This window comes from Mirounga leonina, unplaced genomic scaffold (genome assembly GCF_011800145.1).
Source record: "Mirounga leonina isolate KUSES-001 unplaced genomic scaffold, KU_Mleo_1.0 Mir_357, whole genome shotgun sequence".
Taxonomy (NCBI): domain Eukaryota; kingdom Metazoa; phylum Chordata; class Mammalia; order Carnivora; family Phocidae; genus Mirounga; species Mirounga leonina.
The window spans coordinates 16,814,886-16,834,236 of NW_023270702.1; the positions used below are offsets into that span (position 1 = coordinate 16,814,886).

General features: G+C 39.1%; 1 protein-coding gene across 3 annotated transcripts in view; it reads left to right on the forward strand.

Moving 5' to 3' along the window:
• SYNPO2 (synaptopodin 2) overlaps positions 1-19,351 on the forward strand; it is a 163,253-nt gene that overhangs the window by 23,384 nt on the left and 120,518 nt on the right. The gene's annotated exons all lie outside the window — the stretch shown is intronic.

A 19,351-nucleotide genomic window follows, 5' to 3' on the forward strand; every position in this document is an offset into this window, starting at 1 on the left:
TTTATTTATTTATTTATTTATTTATTTATTTATTTATTTATTTATTTTTAAAGATTTTATTTATTTATCTGACAGAGAGAGACACAGCAAGAGAGGGAACACAAGCAGGGGGAGAGGGAGAGGGAGAAGCAGGCTTCCCGCCGAGCAGGGAGCCCGATGAGGGGCTCGATCCCAGGACCCTGGGGTCATGACCTGAGCCGAAGGCAGATGCTTAACAACTGAGCCACCCAGGCACCGCTCTCCTAATAATCTTTTAAAGTTTAGTTCAGCCCAGTTTTTTTACTGAATCCTTCCAAACAAAATATGAGCACTTTATTTGCTAAAACCGTCAATGCTGTATATTGTCAATGCCTGTGCATTTGGTGCTTGATCATGTACTGTTAATTTATTTGATTTTTCACAAGTGTGTGGTTTCCCATCCCCAGTGCTAAGTCCCTTAAAGGCAAGGAGTATAATTTACATTTTTTTTTTCTCATGGTTTCTTACACATAAAAAACCCTCAATAAATATCCAAGAGATCTATTCTGGATTTTTCTATTCATCGTCTGATCCTTAGTTCCTTTATTGCTGGGTACCACTTTTACTGTCATATGGATAAAGATAAGAAAATATTTTGATTTAAGAAAAGCTAATGGAGGGGTTCCTGGGTGGCTCAGATGGTTAAGCCTCTGCCTTTGGCTCAGGTCATGATCCCAGGGTCCTGGGATCGAGTCTCACATAGGGCTCCTTGCTCAGCGAAGAGCCTGCTTCTTCCTCTCCCTCTGTACCTCCCCCTGCTCATGCTCTGTATCTCTCTGTCTCAAATGAATAAATAAAAAAATGTTAAAAAAAAAGAAAAGCTAATGGATATGTGGGTGAAATTTTGAAGCAAATTTATCTTTGAATTATTGAGATTCAAATCATCTTACGCTATCCTTAGTTCCAATATCACGGAGAATTGGCAATTGCATGTGTTATATACCTGCATGAACTTTCTTGGGTATCCATTAATATGGATCAGTCACATAGACTTCTCTGCTTCTCTCTTATAGACTCCAGATGTATGTCTGAGATTAATTCAATCTTTGTTTTTCCCCCTTCACCATTTGTTTTTCTATTGAATGTAGTCACCTTTCAAGCAGCTGGAGTGGAAATATCAATATGTTCTTGGATGCCTAATCCTTTGTTCTTTCTTTTATTGTTTTATTTTCTTCATGCATGCAAAAGAGTTTCTTGGCATGCTCCACTGATAACATTAAAAGCTCTACACTCTTTATAGTTTGCATGAAATTTCTGTGTCAAAGCCAAAGGAAAACTTTTTTGTGTAAGAGGTCATAATGAAGGTGTTGCCATTTCACCATCATGGGAAGAGATAAGAAATACAACATTTAGAAGGTCTTTAGCTCATTATTTCTGGGAGTTGAGGTGAGACATGTACTAAAAATCGTTTTGTTTACAAGTCTCATTTTTATCCAGAGATCTTTTTTTCTCCCTTTATAATAGATGTATATACAATGAGAACACAGACTTATTTTATAAAGAGAAATTTCCCTTGAGGCACAGACATGAATTAACAGGTTACGCCAATTGACAGGAATAAGTCTACATGCAAAATAAGATCGATTGCAGAATGGCAACAACAGAAAAATATGGAAAGTATTAATGGGATCATGAAACCTTAGAGTTGAAAGAGACCTCTCATTTGATATAGCTTGCCTCTCGATGGAGGACTTCTTTTTACACCACCACTGATAAACAACCAGCCTTTTAAAAAATAGTTCTGATAATGGGACCCAATGAAATCTAAATTATTGTTGGTCACCATTACCCAAAGAAAAACTTTCTTTATATTTAGATGAAATCTTCTTCCTTATAACTCTTGCTCATTGATTCAAACTCTGCCTTTAGTGCAATATAGAATAAGTCTACTCCTTCCTATGACAACTGTTCAAATAAAGACTTCCAGAAACGTCAATCATTCCTTCCCTGTAATTTATCCTTGTAATGGAACCTCAAAGCTACCTCGAAGCTTTAGCTGTATCATGCTTTTATTTGCTTCGCTAAGCTCACTATTAATTAACACTGAGATTCCTCAGTTATAAAATAGTCTCAGGCATCATTAATGAAGAAAATGTTGAGCTAAGCGCATGGTTATTATTTATGTTTATAGCTTCAACTTCGTAGTAAGATTTTTTTTTCATGTAATTTTCCAAGTTGCATCCGTAATCATTATTAGGGTTGCTATTTCAGGGTAAAATCAACCATACTTCCCAGGTTTATGGATTCCATCTAATATTTAGCTTCTGCTTTGGCTATTCATTTTAATTCAACAAGCATTTTCACCACTTGCTGTATGAAAAGTACTATTCCAATGTGTTTTTCCAGTACCAAGAAGCATTTCTCCATATCTCAGCAGACACTGGGTGTCCTACAGATTTGACTCAATTCTGATCCTATCTACCCGGAGACAGCATCAGATCCCAGAGGCTGAGGGCTTAGTCCTAAAGACTGCCACGTCTTCAGGCTCCAATCACAAGTCCAGATTGTTTTGGGTGCTTCTAACCAACTGGCTATAAATTGGAGGCTCCCAAGACCCCCTCCTTGGGTTAGGTTAATTTGTAGGGGGGGCTCACAGAACTCAGAGAAACATTTACTTATACTTACCAGTTTATTATAAAAGATATTATAAAGGATAGAGATGAACAGCCAGATGTAGAGGTACATAAGGCAAAGTCAAGAAGGATCCTGAGTGTAGCAGCTTCTATCCCCATGGAACTGGGGGACACCACTCTCCTGGCAAGTGGATGCATTTACCAACCTGGAAGCTCATCAAATCTTGTTATACATGAGTTTTTATAGAGCTTAATCTCCAGAGCCCCTTCTTCCCAGGGCTTGGTGGGTGGGGCTGAAAGCTACCATCCTCAAATTACTTGGTCTTTCTGGTGACCACCCCATCCTGAGCCTATCCAGGGATCCCACCCTAAGTCGCTTCATTAAATAAACTCAGGTGTGCTTACAAAGGATCCTTATGAGTAACTAAAAACATTCCTATCACTCAGGAAATTCCAAGTGTTTAGGAGCTTCATGCCAGGTAGCAAGGACAAAGACTAACTATATTTCTGATTATACCACAACTATGCTTGATTCTGAGGTGAATAAAACATTGTCCCTGCTCTTAAGAAACTTCAACTTCCATGGAAGAGCAGATTTATAATTATTATACATGGTGACAAGGCTTTAAAGAGAAATATATAACATAAAATAAAAACCACGAATAACCTCATTCTGTATGGTAGCATCAGGGAGCACTACAGAGGAGTCACCATTCCAACTGGACTCTGACTTGGACAAAGACATTCCAGGCCTTGGGAGCCATTCAACAAGGCTCCCATTCAATAGGGACATAAATGCCAGTAAGAGTAAGGCCTGTTCAGTGAACAACAAGTGGCTGCAGAGACCAGAACTGAGATATTGCTCAGTTCTGGGTCTGTAGTGATCTCTTATATGAGTATTGGATAAATCTTTGTGAATTATGTATAATACAGAATGCAATCAGATAGGATTCAAAATGTTCCTCTTTGATGCCTGGGCCTTCTTTTTTTTATTGTTTTGTTTTCTTTGTGCTTGCATAAAGGCTCTTCGGCATGTTCCTTTGATAACGTTCAAAAGTCTACACTCATTTTCCATAGTTTGCATGAAATCTTTGTGTCACAGTCAACAGAAAACTCTTCGTGAGGAAGGCTGTAATGAAGAGCTTGCCACCTCACCATCATGGAAAGAGTTAAAAGATACTAATTTAGAACCTCTTGAATTTGTTATCTCAGAAATTGAGAAGAACCGGGGATTGAAAGTCACTGTCTTCTTCCTTTCAACTCATCATCTTATTCACTATAAACTCTCTCAAATTCTCATTAAAGATTTTTCATCAGGGACATGGTAAGATCTGGTGTGTGCTCAGACATATGACCTAATGGCAGCATGAAGCTTGATATTGAAGGGCAGAGCTTGGAGGATGGAGACCAGTGAGGCAGAGATTATGATACTCCAATGACAGATATTTAGACTATATTGGGCTAAAGCACTGGGCTGGAAAAGAAGAAGCAGACAAATTAGAAAGATACAGGATGTGGATGGCAAGAATAGGGGAAGAGTGGACAATAATTTGGAAGATGGATATGACATTTATTGAAATGTGTAGGAAGAATAGTTATGGAGAAACAGGAGGAGCAGTTATGGGGATAAGAAAATCAATTTAATTTTGAATAAATTGAATTTGAGTTCTCTGTAGGACACACAGAAGGAGCTATATAATGAAGAGCTAAGAAAATCAGTTTGGGCTCAGGAGAGTGGCCAGTGCTAGAGGAAATCTGGGGTAACAGTTGAAATAGAGGAAGTAAGAAGCAGAAGACAGAGGACAGAAACACGGAAACACCAATATATAAAGTATGAACAGAGAAAGAGGAGACAGTGAGAGAAGTTAAAAGAGGTCTCTGGAGAGATAGAACATAAGTATTTCTGATAAGTTAAGAAAGACTATTTCAAGGAATGGGTTATCAGTGACAAGTATTTCAAGGAAGAGGACTATAAGACCATACATACATTTCACACCTGGGAGGTTGTTGGTGATGGTCTCTCTCTAGAATGGTGGGGATGGAAGCCATGCTGAAGTTGGCTGGGGAGTGAACGGGAATTCAAGGAGGGCATGTGGAGATATGAACATAGACAGTTGTATTGAAAGTTTGGCAGTGAAGGAAAGATAGCAAGTAGGATGTGAGTGGTGAGAATACAAGAAGAGTGAAGATGCCATCCATTCGAGGGAGAAGATGGTCTAGGAAAGCGTTTTTCATAACAGTGGAAGGAAAAAGAGAGAAAAAGAGTCTAAGTAAGACAAAGTAGTTATTCCTATAGCAAGATCAGAGGAGCTGGGAAGGATGAAATCCATTGAACTTAGTGCTAAATATGTTGAAATTTTATATATTTCATTTTGACAGTTGGAAGTGTTTATTATATAATAAATATTAAATGTTAAAAATTGACAAAAAGTGGTGAGAAAACTATGGGTTATTCACACAATGGAATTATACATCACACAAAATAAATGACCTATAAAGGAAAAGAAAAACAAGTAAGATCTTTATTTGAAAGCTTTCTAAAGCATTTGAGTCATGGAATGTGAATTAACTAACTTATTTATTTATTTATTTATTTATTTAAATTAAACTTTTTTTTAATACTTTGGACAACATGAGCCCAGAATTGGAATAATTATACTCCTTGGTTCAGAGAATATTTCTTAAATTATTTTTAATAATATCATAAGCACATGTGACCCCCCCAACTCTCTAAACAAAAACTAAAACAATAACCTACATCTAACGTTATGCGCCCCCACCAAATCACTCTGCCTCTCCCCACCTGAGGTAACCATTTATGGTTTTATTTATTTATGAGAGAGAGTGTGCACACAATTAGGGGGAAGTGGGGAGGGTCAGAGGGAGAGGGATAGAGAGCATCTTAAGCAGGCTCCACGCAGGAGCCCCACTCGGGGCTAGATCCCCTGACCTTAAGATCATGACCTGAGCTAAAATCAAGAGTCAGACACTTAACCGACTAAATCACCCAGGCGCCCCGCCAGATATGTTTTTTAAATAAACTTTTAATTTCTCTTAGATAATGCTGTTCTTTAAATTTTTGTTGCTTTTAAAAATTTTAATTGTTTTGGATATTAAAAGTAATTTGGCTAAAAACAAACAAACAAAAAAACCCCTTAGATTCAGAAAATTCAGCCATTGTAATTCCCTGACTGAATAATGGTATCAGGATGTTGTGACTTAGTAGATGGAAATCAAGTGTTTTAATTTTTGAATTCTTTTCAGCTGTAGCTTTGTTGCTCAGCTAAGAGTAGAAAGAATTTAGTCAAAGAAAATCCCAGTTTTATATTATGTAGATATGTGTGCGTACATGTAGATATATATCCCTTATTACATATGACTTCGAGGTGGCGACACTAATAAAATATTTCAATCTGTAGGAATGATTTTGTGTTACTGGATAAACAATTACTTGTGCTTTTAAAAGAAGAATTTCATTATGCCAGGAGTCATTTTCTAGTCTATTCTAAGACACTGACAAAAAAAGATTGGTGTTAGAAATATTTTGGTATAATGTAAGGAGAATAAAACAATTGCAAAATTTTGGAAAAATAAAGATCCAGCCACCATATACTAAAATTTTATGCTCTCTCACTTCAAATTCAGAGAATGAGAAGAGTTACAGAGAAGTCCACACTGAAGTGAGTTTTTACATCAAATTGTTGAGTTCGTTAAAAGAGGAGGTTAGTTAAATGGTGCTTGCTGCATGAAGCCTTTTTTTTTTTTTTAAGACTTTTATTCATTTATTTGAGAGAGAGAGCACAAGCAGGAGGCAGAGGGAGAAGCAGACTCCCCGCTGAGTAGGAAGCCTCAGGGGCTTGAGGGGTCATGACCTGAGCCGAAGACAGACACTCAACTGACTGAGCCACCCAGGCGCCCCAATGAAGCCTTCTTTTAACAATCTTTACCATTTAGCTTTCAATGCAAACTCTTCACAATACAAATTCCTTTCTAAATTTCCTAGAAACTGCAAGTTCTCTTTTTTCACTTAAAAAACAAATTAACAGAGTAGCCAAAATACAATTCCAAATTGCAACCAGGTGTCTTAATGTTTGCAGAAACAAAAATGTCCTTTTATTTTACCATTTCATGTACGCCCAGGTGCATATATTTGTAATGTGTTTATATAATAGATTATGGACTAGGAAAAGCATTAAACAAACCTACAGATGTATTTGGCTGGGTGGCTCCTCCAGTAGGTCATGTATTTTATAGGATTCTCATTCTCAGTTGTTGAGACTGTGTTCAAATAGAAACAGAAAGAGGTTTATCTCTAGAAACAGGTTTGATTTCCTTAAAAGGCAGTTGTTTCTTTTTTCCTTTGCTTCTCGGGAGAACTGGCTACAAACTGGGAATAGTGATCCTATGACTCATTTGCAGAGCAGCTCTACAGCATATAGAGTTCAGATAAAATTATAATGAAACAGACCCTAATTAGACTGTGTGGAACAAGAGAGTAATTTTCAAAAGGAAATCTTAGGGATTGCATTTTCTTAAATTTACTTTGTAGATAAAATAAATTGTTCCTTTTTTAAAATGACTTAATCTAAACATTGGAATAATTTTCATTTGCCTTTTTAACTCAATATATCTAGTTTTTGTATTTGCCAAAAGACATGACACATAGTTATATTAGGTAGTGATAATTTAATTCTTAAGTATTTCAGAGGTAATGCAATGACTATTTTAGATTTTCAAGTCCATTAAATCACATAAAAAAAAAAATAATTGTGCCAACCAGACTGCACAGGCCAAGATTAAGGCTATTATAAAATTAAATATACATTTAAGAATACTATATGGTATCAAACAGCAGTATCAATAGCCAGTTTTAGCAGTGGTCCCAATGTGATATACTCTCAGAATGCAGACACTGCCTACTCATGTGCACAAAGTGAGATCTTTAAAAATATTTACTGAATACTTATTAAAAAAAGACCTGCTTGTTGAACACTTGCATTAAGTGAAGGAGAGCAAATAAAGGCACAAACATGACGGAAAGTGCTAACAGATCATTATACTCATTCTTCAGTGCCTCAGTTGGACCTCTCTGCCCCTCAGGCTTGTGCCTTACCAGCCATTTGCAGTTGATAAGAGCTGGACTTGGAGCCAAAATCTCTTTGCAATCACCATACTTAGCCCTTTCCCCCTCATATTTTGGCTATTTTTATGTACCAAAGTAATTCAGTTAAAAGAGAAAAACATGGGGCACCTGGGTGGCTCAGTCAGTTAAGCACCCGACTCTGGATCTCAGCTCAGGTCTTGATCTCAGGGTCATGAATTCAGGTCCCGGCTGGGCTCCACACTTGAGTGTGGAGCCTACTTAAAAAAAAAAAAAAAAAAGAGAGAGAGAGACACAAAAAAAATGCATTCATCTAAATATCAATTTTTAAAGCTGTTTTGATGTGTTTATTGATGTCCATAAACACCAATTAAGGGCTCACCATGAGTCAAACTAGGTCCCAGGAACACAAAGATAAATCCTATAAGGTTCATTTCTTCAGAAAGCTTGCACTATAATAGTGGGAGTTCAATATGTGATACAATGTAATAAGATTTTGTAAGTGTTGTTGTAGAAGGCCGAATAGGGAACAGTGAGGCAGGAAGGGCGATAGAGATGATCGGAACATTAGAAGATGGAATACACAAGCTTCAGCTTGAAATACAAGATGTCTATCAGGATGGAGCAGAGGGTCACACAAAGTGTCCTAAGAACAACCTTGAGGCATAAACCAGCATGGCCTGTTAAGAGCATCTGAGTTCAGGAGCTGGCTACAAGCAAGGCTTCGGTGTGCAACTAACTCTGTGGAGCAGGCTGAGGGCGGAGATCAGCAGACAAAGATATAGTTGGGGAATTAGGCAAGAGGTGCATAATGGAGGAACTCGTGGCCCCAAAAGGCAATGGGAATCCCATTAAAAACATTTTATGCATTTAAGGAATAATATGATCAACCCATGGAGAGAGGATTGGTTGGGTCAGAGACTGAAGGCTAGTTGAGCAGGTATAAGATTATTGTCCTAGTAATAGGGGACAGAAGATGAGGGGTAGAGAAGAGGAGATGGATATCACTGATCAAAATAATTCGATTTTGTAAGACAAGGTGGTTGAAGGGATGTGAAAAACAATGAAGGAGTACGGAATCTGAGATGACTTGCGTGACTGAGCAAATTTAAGCATCATTCTTGGAGACAGTAACTATAGGAGAAGGAACAGGTATACAAGAAAGATAATGAGTTTACTTTTATGCATTTGAAATGTGAGGTTACTGGAAGCCATCCACAGTGCCTTGTCAGTAATTGTGCATAAGGATCCAGAACTCAGGAGAAAGGGAAGGATTTGGAATTCATCTGTGTACAGCTGGTGGTTGAAGTCATTGGAGTGGGTGAGATCACCCACGTCATGAAAAACAACTTTTATCTAAGTGATCCAGCTTCACACATATTAAAGTAGATACAGCAATACTTGGCACCTACAGTGGGCACATCACCAGGTACTTGTCCTGTCTTGGACCATGGGCTCTAAGAACAAAATATTCCACCATGGAACAAAGGAAAAGCAATCACTTCCTTAGGCATTCTCTCTCAAAACCGAGAAGTAATTTAAGTATCAAAAAAAAACTCCTTGTAGTATTAGTGTGATATAATAAGAAATATGTATTTCATATTCCAGCTTTATTCAGATTGCATACTGGAACAATTTTGCCAAGGGTGAAATAACTCTTAAATCAAATGAACATTTTCACAATACACATATGAAACCATTTCTTTTTTGGATACCAATCTAATCATGAAATAACCAAGCCGAAGGTGGGCACGCTGGCCTGATCAAGAATAATCTCTTCTGGCCAGGGAAGATTGTTATTAAGATTCCCCTAAGTTCCTTATCTAGGCTTTAAACATTGGGTTTTTGTAGGGCTTCATGGTCAGCCCCTGCCTTCTCACTGTGTGCACTATGCCTTGCACGTTATGCCATTCTCGGAGGTTCTACTATCATCGTCATGTTTATAATGCCCACACCCCTGTCTCTAGCCCAGATCTTACCTGCCAACCTGTCGTCTACACAACTGCCAAGCTGATGTCTGAAACACATATGACCCATGTCCCTTTTCTGATTAAAACCCTTCCCTTCCAGGCTAAAGCCAAAGCTTTTCAATTTGGGAGGATTGATCCTTTGTTAATAATATTCTAATGCTGGGCACCGGGGTGGCTCAGTTGTTAAGCGTCTGCTTTCAGCTCAGGCCATGATCCCAGGGTCCTGGGATTGAGCCCCACATCAGGCTCCCTGCTCCACAGGAAGCCTGCTTCTCCCTCTCCCACTCCCCCTGCTTGTGTTCCCTCTCTCGCTGTCTCTCTCTCTGTCAAATAAAATCTTTAAAAAAAAAATATTCTAATGCTCCAGCCTTATCTTTTTTTTTAAACTACTTGAGCTTTAAACTCTAGCAATACCAACTGCTTATAGTTGTTTTTCATAGAATTTTTAAATTAATTAATTAATTAATTAATTAATTTATAATATACTTCTTTCACCATCTTGTCTTCATTCTTTTTTTTTTTTTTTTAAGAGGCCCTGAGTGCTCATCTTTCTATGATCAAAAGGATCTGCCTTTCATGACATGATCCACCTGACCCCACTTCTCAGGCAGCCTCTGGTGTCTCTGCCCTGGGCCATCCCCAAGGATGACTTCCTGCAGTCAGCGTTCTTGGGACATAGTCATTATATGCTGGCTATGTGGTAAGATTCCAGGTGACTGGAATCTTCATTCTTGCTTCTCCCTCAATATGCGATTCTCTGTCCTCCACCTGGCTGACTTCGTCACCTCCCCAACATAGCCTGGCTTGGCCCTGAATTAATTACCTTATCTCAGTGTCTTCATAATACTCTTTGTGTATCTTTGTCACTTAACACAGTGTTTCACCATTATTTGTTTCTATGACTTTTTCCCTCACTACCCTGGGAGCACCCTGAGGGTAGAAACTATATCCTATTTATCTCGTATGCTTGGTGTCTACCATTGTGCTTGTAGAATGGTTAAATAAATGAGGAAAGAATGAAGGTCAAAGTCAAACTTCACCCTCATTGTATTTCAGTGTAATGTCTTGGCCACTGACTAATTCCAGTTAACCGCATACAGATTTGTTTAGTGTCAAATGGTTTTTGTAACCAGTTCTAACAATTGGGTCCTAATTAGATACTGCCTGAAGTACACATACATCTGTCTCATGGACAAGGCGATTTCATTCTCTCAAGAAATCCTTCCATGTTAGAGAAAAAAGATTGGCTTTCTGTTCCAAGACCTATATGTAAATGATCCCTTCTGGAAGTAAAAACATGCTATATTTGTGGTGCTCCTGACTTTATTGTCTAAAGAATTCCCTGAAGAAACTCCAGCCCTGACTGACAGGATGGTTAGTAGATTTTGCTCCTAACTCTTTTTGATGCGTGGATTCATGGGATGTGCATATTTTCTAACATAGTCTATTGGAACCTACATGTTCATACAGAGAGACACATACCATATTTATTTACAAAATCTAACAGCCTTTTCCCTGTATATTAACTCCTGGCATTTTAAAATTTCTGTCAGTTGTGAATCTAAGACTGCTATTATAGTAGAATAGAAAGACATACTGCTATCTTGCATTTTAAGTTCCAAGGAAAAATGTCCCATAGGAATCACAGTATAGTTAGGGATCTCAGACAGCTAATAAGCTCAGCCTGTCAAGAAGAAATAAGTTATTTGTTTGTTTTGTTTTTTATCGGAAGTATCATCCATATAGTGTAGTTTAGCCAGATTTGGATTGGCTGCATGTATCTTTAATTATACACCTGTGCTAATAATAGCACAAAGCAAATCTTTTAAATAAAATAAGAAATTTCCTGGATATCCAATAAAGGAACTGTGGCATCCAGGTTCCTTGTATATATTTTGGGGAGAAAAAGATTTCTCTGCCATACATACAGTATGGTGGCCGCTTCAGAATATTGGTGTTTTAGCTAAATTGCACACGTAATATATAGTCTGAGAACCCAAATACTGAAGTTGGGGGCTGCTTCCTAGCTCTGAGTACAAACGTGATGGTCATCCCTTGCAGCACGCAGACGTGGACTGTTGCGTGCTTGCAGGAAATGCCTGCAGACGGCACCCTGTTGGAGAGAATGCTGCCTCGTAACATCACTGTAACCTTGGTGCTCCTCTGGAATACAGTTGCTTCTCCTTAGCTTCTTGAACCTCTCCTAATGGAAAAATCCTTGCATGAGGAAGGGCAGACATCCCAACAGGGTGCACTAAAACAACAACAACAACAACAAAACCGAGTTCATGTGACAACAAGTTTTTCCAGAAAGTCTTAAGGGGATTGTTATACTAAGTTTCAATTAATGCTGATCTCAGCTGGAATAATCTGCACTCCTTTGTTGTTTGTGTTTCAGTACACATGTAGGTGACAGGAGCTGTCTAGATACCTCAGATTTTACACATCTGTCAGTGAATGTGAGAGGTAGTCCCCAGGGGCTTTGTGTGGGTGTGTAGCATTCCCCAGTGGATTAAGGACCAACAGATCATGCAAAGTTAGAGACATATCAAAACCATCCCTTCTGGTACAGGTATACCCGTACTCCAGGACTATACAGGTCTGTAGGAAGTCTTCGCCTCCTCCTCCTCTTCTTCTTCTTCCTCTTTTTAAAGATTTTCTTTCTTTTTTTTTTTTTTTTTTTTTTTTGAGAGAGAGAGCATGAGCAGGGTATGGGGTGATGGTCAGAGGCAGAGGGACAAGTAGACTTCCTGCTGAGCAGAGAGCCCAATGCGGGGCTCGATCCCAGGACCCCAGGATCATGACCTGAGCCAAAGGCAGGCATTTAACTGAGCCACCCAGGCGCCGCTCCTCTCCCTCCCCTCCACACTCTCCTCTTCTTCTTCCCCTCCTCCTCCTTCTTCTTTTCCCATTCTTCTTGATTGAGAATTGGCAGAAGAGGATCTTGTGGCATGACTAATGAGAAATATAACATCTTTGAAATTGGCATTGCTTTTTGGTACTCTCATTTGGGATGGAACAAAGCCATGAACATTCTGAGTTAATCGTTAGTAGTAACATGGCCCTTAAGAGAGTAGAAATAGGAGTGGGATGTGTGATAATACTTCTTTGCCCAGGTAGCCTGATAGGGAATTGGTGCCCTGAAAGCTCATGTGCCGATTTCCTACTTTGATGTTACAGAAATCCAAGACATTTAAAAAATGTCTAAGCAGTACCAAGGTTTTTGCTGGGTACTGGGAAAAACAAAGATAAATTAGGCACAAATCCTGCCTCCAAAATGTACACAGTCCAGTAGGGGAGAAGCTAGTAGATTTTTACCAGGCAGACGAGGAAAAATGCAATTGGAGCAGATGGAACAATATTCTCAGTGGCAAGGAGGCACGGCATGGTGTGCTGTGTTTCCGTCCATGTGAATGGAAAACAGAGCTGGGGATCATGGGAAGTAAACTGGAGAGGTAGGTAGGGGCCGGATTAGAAAAGCCTTTGTAAGCTGTTATATGGATCTTGGGTTTTGTCCTGTGAGTGTGTGATAGGGAGCTGTTAGCAAGAGTGAAATTTACATAATTCTCGGGTTCTCGTGGAGAAGAAAAAATCTTTTAGGTTTTGATACATGTCTGGAGCTGCTGGGAAGCTATTGCAACCATGGAATATGGCAAGGACTTGAACTGTGGCAGCAGTAGGGGGGCGGGCGGTGGCGCTGAGGAGAATGGGACACGGTTAAGAAATGTTTAGGTAATGCGGTGGAAAGGTCTTGATGATCAGTTGGAAGTGGGAGGAGAGCATAATAAGGGTGATTAAAGGAATATTTCTTTCTGCCTTGATTAAATGGTGCTGGCAAACCTGTGCAGCAACGTAGGGAACCCTGACAGCCGGGCTGCAGTTTGGGCCCCAAAGTCTGTAGCAGTCCAAGCAAAGAGACAATTACAGTCAGTTAAAGAGTCACCATAGCAAAAGGTGTAATAAAACAAACACGGCAAAGTGCTATAAGGCATAAAGTGTAATGAATGTAAATTATTACTATTGTAGTTAAATATGTTTTTCGCTATAGAGGAGCCAGAGTTCTGTCTCTCAGGCCTTCTAAGCTTGGCAGAGCCCTGGGGCTCCATAAAGAGTGAGGATGCTCTCAGTCTCCCAGGGTCCTGGCTCCGCAAGCCGATGCGGAAGCAGCACTGAGGTTCCCTCTTTCCGTCCGCACCTGGACTGTCCCTGTCCATAGATCGAGGCATCCTTAGGGACACACCAGCTGTCCTCCATCACATTTGCTCTCTCTGGAGTCTTCTCCTACCCCTTTCCCCTTCAGTAAAATCCAAGACCTGCGCCCTTACATGCCAATGAACTCCTCTTGGTCCTGTCTCACTAGTTTGCCCGATATTCCTAGTCTTGTCTGGACTCTAGCACCTGCTGGGTGCAAAAGCAAGATGAAATTCCTGCCATGGGTATTTTCTGCATTTAAAAAAAAATCTGAAATTTGACATTATTCAGATATCTGCTCTCATTTTCCTAACTCGTAGTGACTGCGAGATTCTCTTGATTTTATGTTATTAACAAGACATAAAATGTTGGAATCAGGAAGGACCCTGAGGAGTACCTTGACCAAAGCTATCGTTTTACAGATGAGGAAAATGAGGCCCATGAGCGTAGTGAATTGTGAGTTGTACTTAGCTCTACAACCAGGTGGTATCTGGGCCAAGTCTAGACTCAAGCACGCTCACTCTCAGATATTACCTTGCTGCTTCCCAGAGCTTTTTTGAAATTGCATTGGGGAGAGAGAGAGGGAGAGGGGGAATGAAAGAGAGGGAGAGAGAGAGAACAAGTGAGAAGGAGAGAGGGAAAGGGAAAGAGGTGTGTCTCCTAGGTTTAAAGACATTGGCCCTCTCTGCTGGGCTGGAAAAGTAGAATTTTCAAAAAATGTCATTTGGATTGCATACTCTAGTAGTGTAGCTTTAAGATGGTATTGCATTATGCCTCTTGTGAACGTAGGAACTTGTATCTGCTTTATGATATGTACTGCTGACCATGTTGAACCAGGGGTGCTTTTAATGATGCTATTCTAGAGCTTGCTTTTTTCCTAAAAATGATTGAGGATTTACAACTGTAACAGAACTTTGGGAACTGATGGATGTTTGCTGTCCTATAGACGAATGTAGAGTTTGCAAAGGTTGTTGCTGCTCTTGGTACTTAGTAAATGCTATTGGCTTTACGTATGTACTCTATTGGTGTAATCTGAATTTTTGGAAACTTTAGCTGTGCTGTCAGTCTTGAGAAAAAAACATTCTGCTTGTATATGTTGTACTGGTATTGTATAGAAATTGGTCAGGAGACTGTGTTGATCGAGAAATATTAAACTTCTCCCCCATTTTCACGTTTATAATGTTCTGTATTAAATATGTTGATGGCATGGGTTGATGGCAGAAATGAATAAAGTATTCTCTTTTTTTAAAAAAAAAAGCATTTGTGAATACTTCTTGCACTACATCCTGGGAGGGGGAGGGTGTCTGCAGGCTGCTGGAATCTGAGAGGCCAGGCTGCCTGGCTCCCGTGACAGGAGGTTTGCTAGGCAACCAGAGCGAGCTTTCAAACCAGCTTAGATATTCCTGCCTGGCACGCTGCCATCCTCTAGGAAGGCAAGTAGACGCGGTAAATTAGAACTGACCATAATGGCTGACGTGTTACCCTTTAAGAAGTGTTGATATTTTATGGCAAGAGGTTTGTTTGTACAGAACTAATCAGTCCATGTAGGGGTTTATTAGCTAATTGGTCAGGATCAAAACTTATAAAAAGTGTTTGGAAAACAGTCCTCTGTGCTTACACTGTAGGAAAAAACCCTTATGATGAAGTCAGAAGTGTTGATCTTTGAGAAAGCTTGCCAACCTGCATATAAATTTGTGTGGGAAGAAATACATTTAAAATATGTCCTTCTATAGTAAACTTAAAAAAGCTTCTCTGAGCAAAGGAAAAAACAGATGGCAGAGGTCTTATTAGGTCATAACTGATACTCTGAGACTTGAAAATCCAGACCAGTTCCAACAACATCCAAAAATGTTCGCAGTGACATTTCTTTAGAAAGATTAGACATTACTCAGAAAGTCTCAGATCATTACAAAAAGAGATTTTCAAGAAAACCTCCATTATTTGTTCCTTTATTTTATACATGTCTGGTGAAGGGGATTAGCCCATTTATCAGAGTGAACCACAACGCTTAAACCTAATTATCCTGGGATACTGTGAGGCAAAGTTTGCCTATGTTGGGTTTTTTTTATATTTATATACTTGCTTATAGATACACAGTAAGATGTAAGGCAACTTCAAAAACCCTGGGTAATGAATTGTTTCTTGTTCGCGAACTACGCCACATTCCACAGCAATGTGCTCTTGTCCTCCTCCACTGTACTTGCCTGATTATAGCACTTATCATGTTGTAATAAACACACCTGTTAAAATGTTTTCCATAGAAGATTGTAAGTTCTGTGAGGGAGGAACCATGTCTGTTTTATTCATTGTTTCTTTGCCAGAACTTAGGAAAATTCCTGGTCTGTGGCCAAACGGAGAAAAAGGAGAGGTGAGAAAGAGAAAGGAAAGAAAGAAAGAGAGAGAGAAAGAAAGAGAGAAAGAGAAAGAAAGAAAGAAAGAGAGAAAGAGAGAGAGAAGGAGGGAAGGATGAGGGAGAGAAAGAGAAAGGAGAAAGGGAAGGAAGAGGAAGGGAGAGCAGAAACAAAAATTAAGCTAGCTGAGGTGCATCTGGGTGGCTCAGTCGGTTAAGCATCCGACTCTTGATTTGGCTCAAGTCATAATCTCAGTGTCGTGTGATCGAGCCCCAAATCTGCTTGTCCCTCTCCCTCTGTTCCTCTGCTCTCCCTCCTAAATAAATAAATAAATAAATAAAATCTTGAAAAAAAAATAAAGCTAGCTGAGTGGCTATTTCTTATTCGCAATAAAAACAAGGAACTGGCCAATTCTTTGGGCCTTTAAAAAATTCAGATGAATGTTTCTAGGATTGCATCAGAAACTGAGTTGTTTATATCTCTAAATTTATATCAACATAAAGACTTCAGTATGTCCTTTGAGAAAATCAAGTACCCTCTCAAAGTTTTAAAAATCAAGGGGTTTCTAATCTCGTTTAAGCTAATTATGCAGAAAAAAAGAATACATTTGGTTGTATTTTCCCAAGTAGTGAAGAGCTGGCTTTTAATTTTTAATAAAATAATTTATACTTCATTTCTTCTTTAGTTGAATCCTACCCCTCACTTTAGCCAAATGATATCTTTTAATCCTCATTTTTTTTGTTGTTTACACAAATAGAGTCCTTTAGTGATCTCCCAGGACCCTACAAAATTAAATCTTTCACTAGGTTAATTATGATGGAATGTTCCGAAAAGTATATGTGTACTTTGTAAGATAAAAATATATAGTGATTATTGTAACTTATAGCTAGATTGATATGAATTAAATCAAATTCCATTAATTAGAACCCTCAGTTAACTGATTTATCATGGATGCACATATTTTGTTTGTGATTTATTTATTTTCTACATTCTGCATTTAGAAGAAAAAGGTAAAGAACTAAGAGAACATGTGGATGGTATTAATTTAGTAAACAAAAACTACATCTTCAATAGTATATTGTTGGAATAGATGTTTATGATGATAATCCTTTAGATTAGCATTCATACTGCCCCATAAGATTATAACTAAGAATTTATAGAGAGCCTGTTATGTGTATAACATTGCATTAGGTACTCAAGCAGAAGCATGTATGTGCTGCCGTGTTAACATTGATTAGGCTCGTGTTGTGTGCCAGGTGCAGTGCTAAAGCTTTATCTGGGTTGTTGCCTCATTTAATCCACACAAATATCCTAGGAGGAAGATAATATTATTTTTTTCCAATTTTATACATCCAGAAAGTAATGAAACAAGTAACTTGGAAAAGATCGCATAGCTAGAATTTTAACACAGATTTGATTCTGGATTTTTCATCTTTTGCTCTGGCTATCTTATTTTAGAACTTTCTTACCATCTTCTCCATTACTTCCTTCCCACCCCTACTCTTAAACTACGTTATGCATACTTCTGGTATCACATTTATTTGATAGAGAGAGAGTGAGCAGGCAAGGGGGAGGGGCAGAGGGAGAAGGAGAGAGAGAATCCCAAGCAGATTCCTCACTGAGTGCAGAGCCCGACGGGGGGCCCCACCCCAGGACCCCAAGATCACAAACCAAGCCGAAATCAAGAGTTGGAAGCTCAGCCCACTGAGTCACCCAGGCGCCCCTGTTATCACATTTATTATGTGTATGCGCACAGTTTGCAGCTTTAAAAAAAACTTTGGCTTGGGTTGCCTGGGTGGCTCAGTCAGTTAAGCATCTGCCTTCGGCTCCGGTCATGATCCCCGGGTCCTGGGATCGAGTCCTGCTTCGGGCTCCCTGCTCTATGGGGAGCCTGCTTCACCCTCTGCCTCTTCTGCTGGCTCTGCCTGCCGCTCCCCCTGCTTGTGCTCTCTCTCTCTCTCTGACATAAATAAATAAAATCTTTAAAAAAATAAACAAAAAAACCTTTGTCTTTCTCATTAGAACACAAATTCCTTGAAGTCATGGTATAGGACTTTTTCATATTGTTAGCAAAGGGCCTAGCATAGCGCCTGTCATCTAATAAGAATTTAATAAATACTTGCCAAGAAATGAGTGGTTGTATTTGGGTTTATTGCCTTCATTAGATTATGACTACCTCGAGGATAGAGAAGTATCTGACTTGTAAATTCCTTACCCATGGTGATGACGCAAATGAATATTTACTGAGTTAAATTAAGGGTTAAAAAAATGAGTGCTATTATGTTGTATTAACTAAGGTATGAGAATACAATCACATCTTATGCAGATTTTCAAAAGGGTAGATACAATACTTTATAAGGCCTTCCAATTTAGAAAGAACATTGTTGTATTCTCAAAATAAACTTGAGAAATTAGAAGCTCATAGGTAAGGAATATTGACCATCAAAGAGTTTGTCTTGTCCGCATTCACAGAGCTATAAATGGCAGAGCTGGGATGAGAATATAGGTCTTCTGACTACTAGTTTGAGTCCTTGTCATGATATTAAAATATTTCACAGCTGACATTTCAATTTATGAGCACACTTAATACCCCCATATCCAGCGTCATTTGGCTCTTCTTGTTTTTAATACTTATTGAACATTTACAAAATGGTAGGCTGCACTGTGAAAAATTTTATACATCCGTCCTATACTCCCAAGAAGTTTGACTCCTCCTAGAAGGAAAAAAAAAAGCTATTCTATATGAAATGAATCCATACCACTTCTTTTCTCTGTGATCTAAACTGTGCAAAGATCTAGCTCTGCTGCACAGATCAGAAATAGCCCGGACTGGGGCGCCTGGGTGGCTCAGTCGGTTAAGTGTCTGCCTTCGGCTCAGGTCATGATCCTGGGGTCCTGGGATCTAGCCTCACATCAGGCTCTCTGCTCAGCAGGGAACCTGCTTCCCCCTCTCCCTCTGTCCCTTCTCCTGCTGTGCTCTGTCTCACTCACTCCCTCACTTTCTGTCTCTCCAATAAAAAGAAAGAAGAAAGAAAGAAAGGAAGGAAGGAAGGAAGGAAGGAAGGAAGGAAGGAAGGAAGGAAGGAAGAAAGAAAGAAAGAAAGAAAGAAAGAAAGAAAGAAAGAAAGAAAGAAAGAAAGAAAGAAA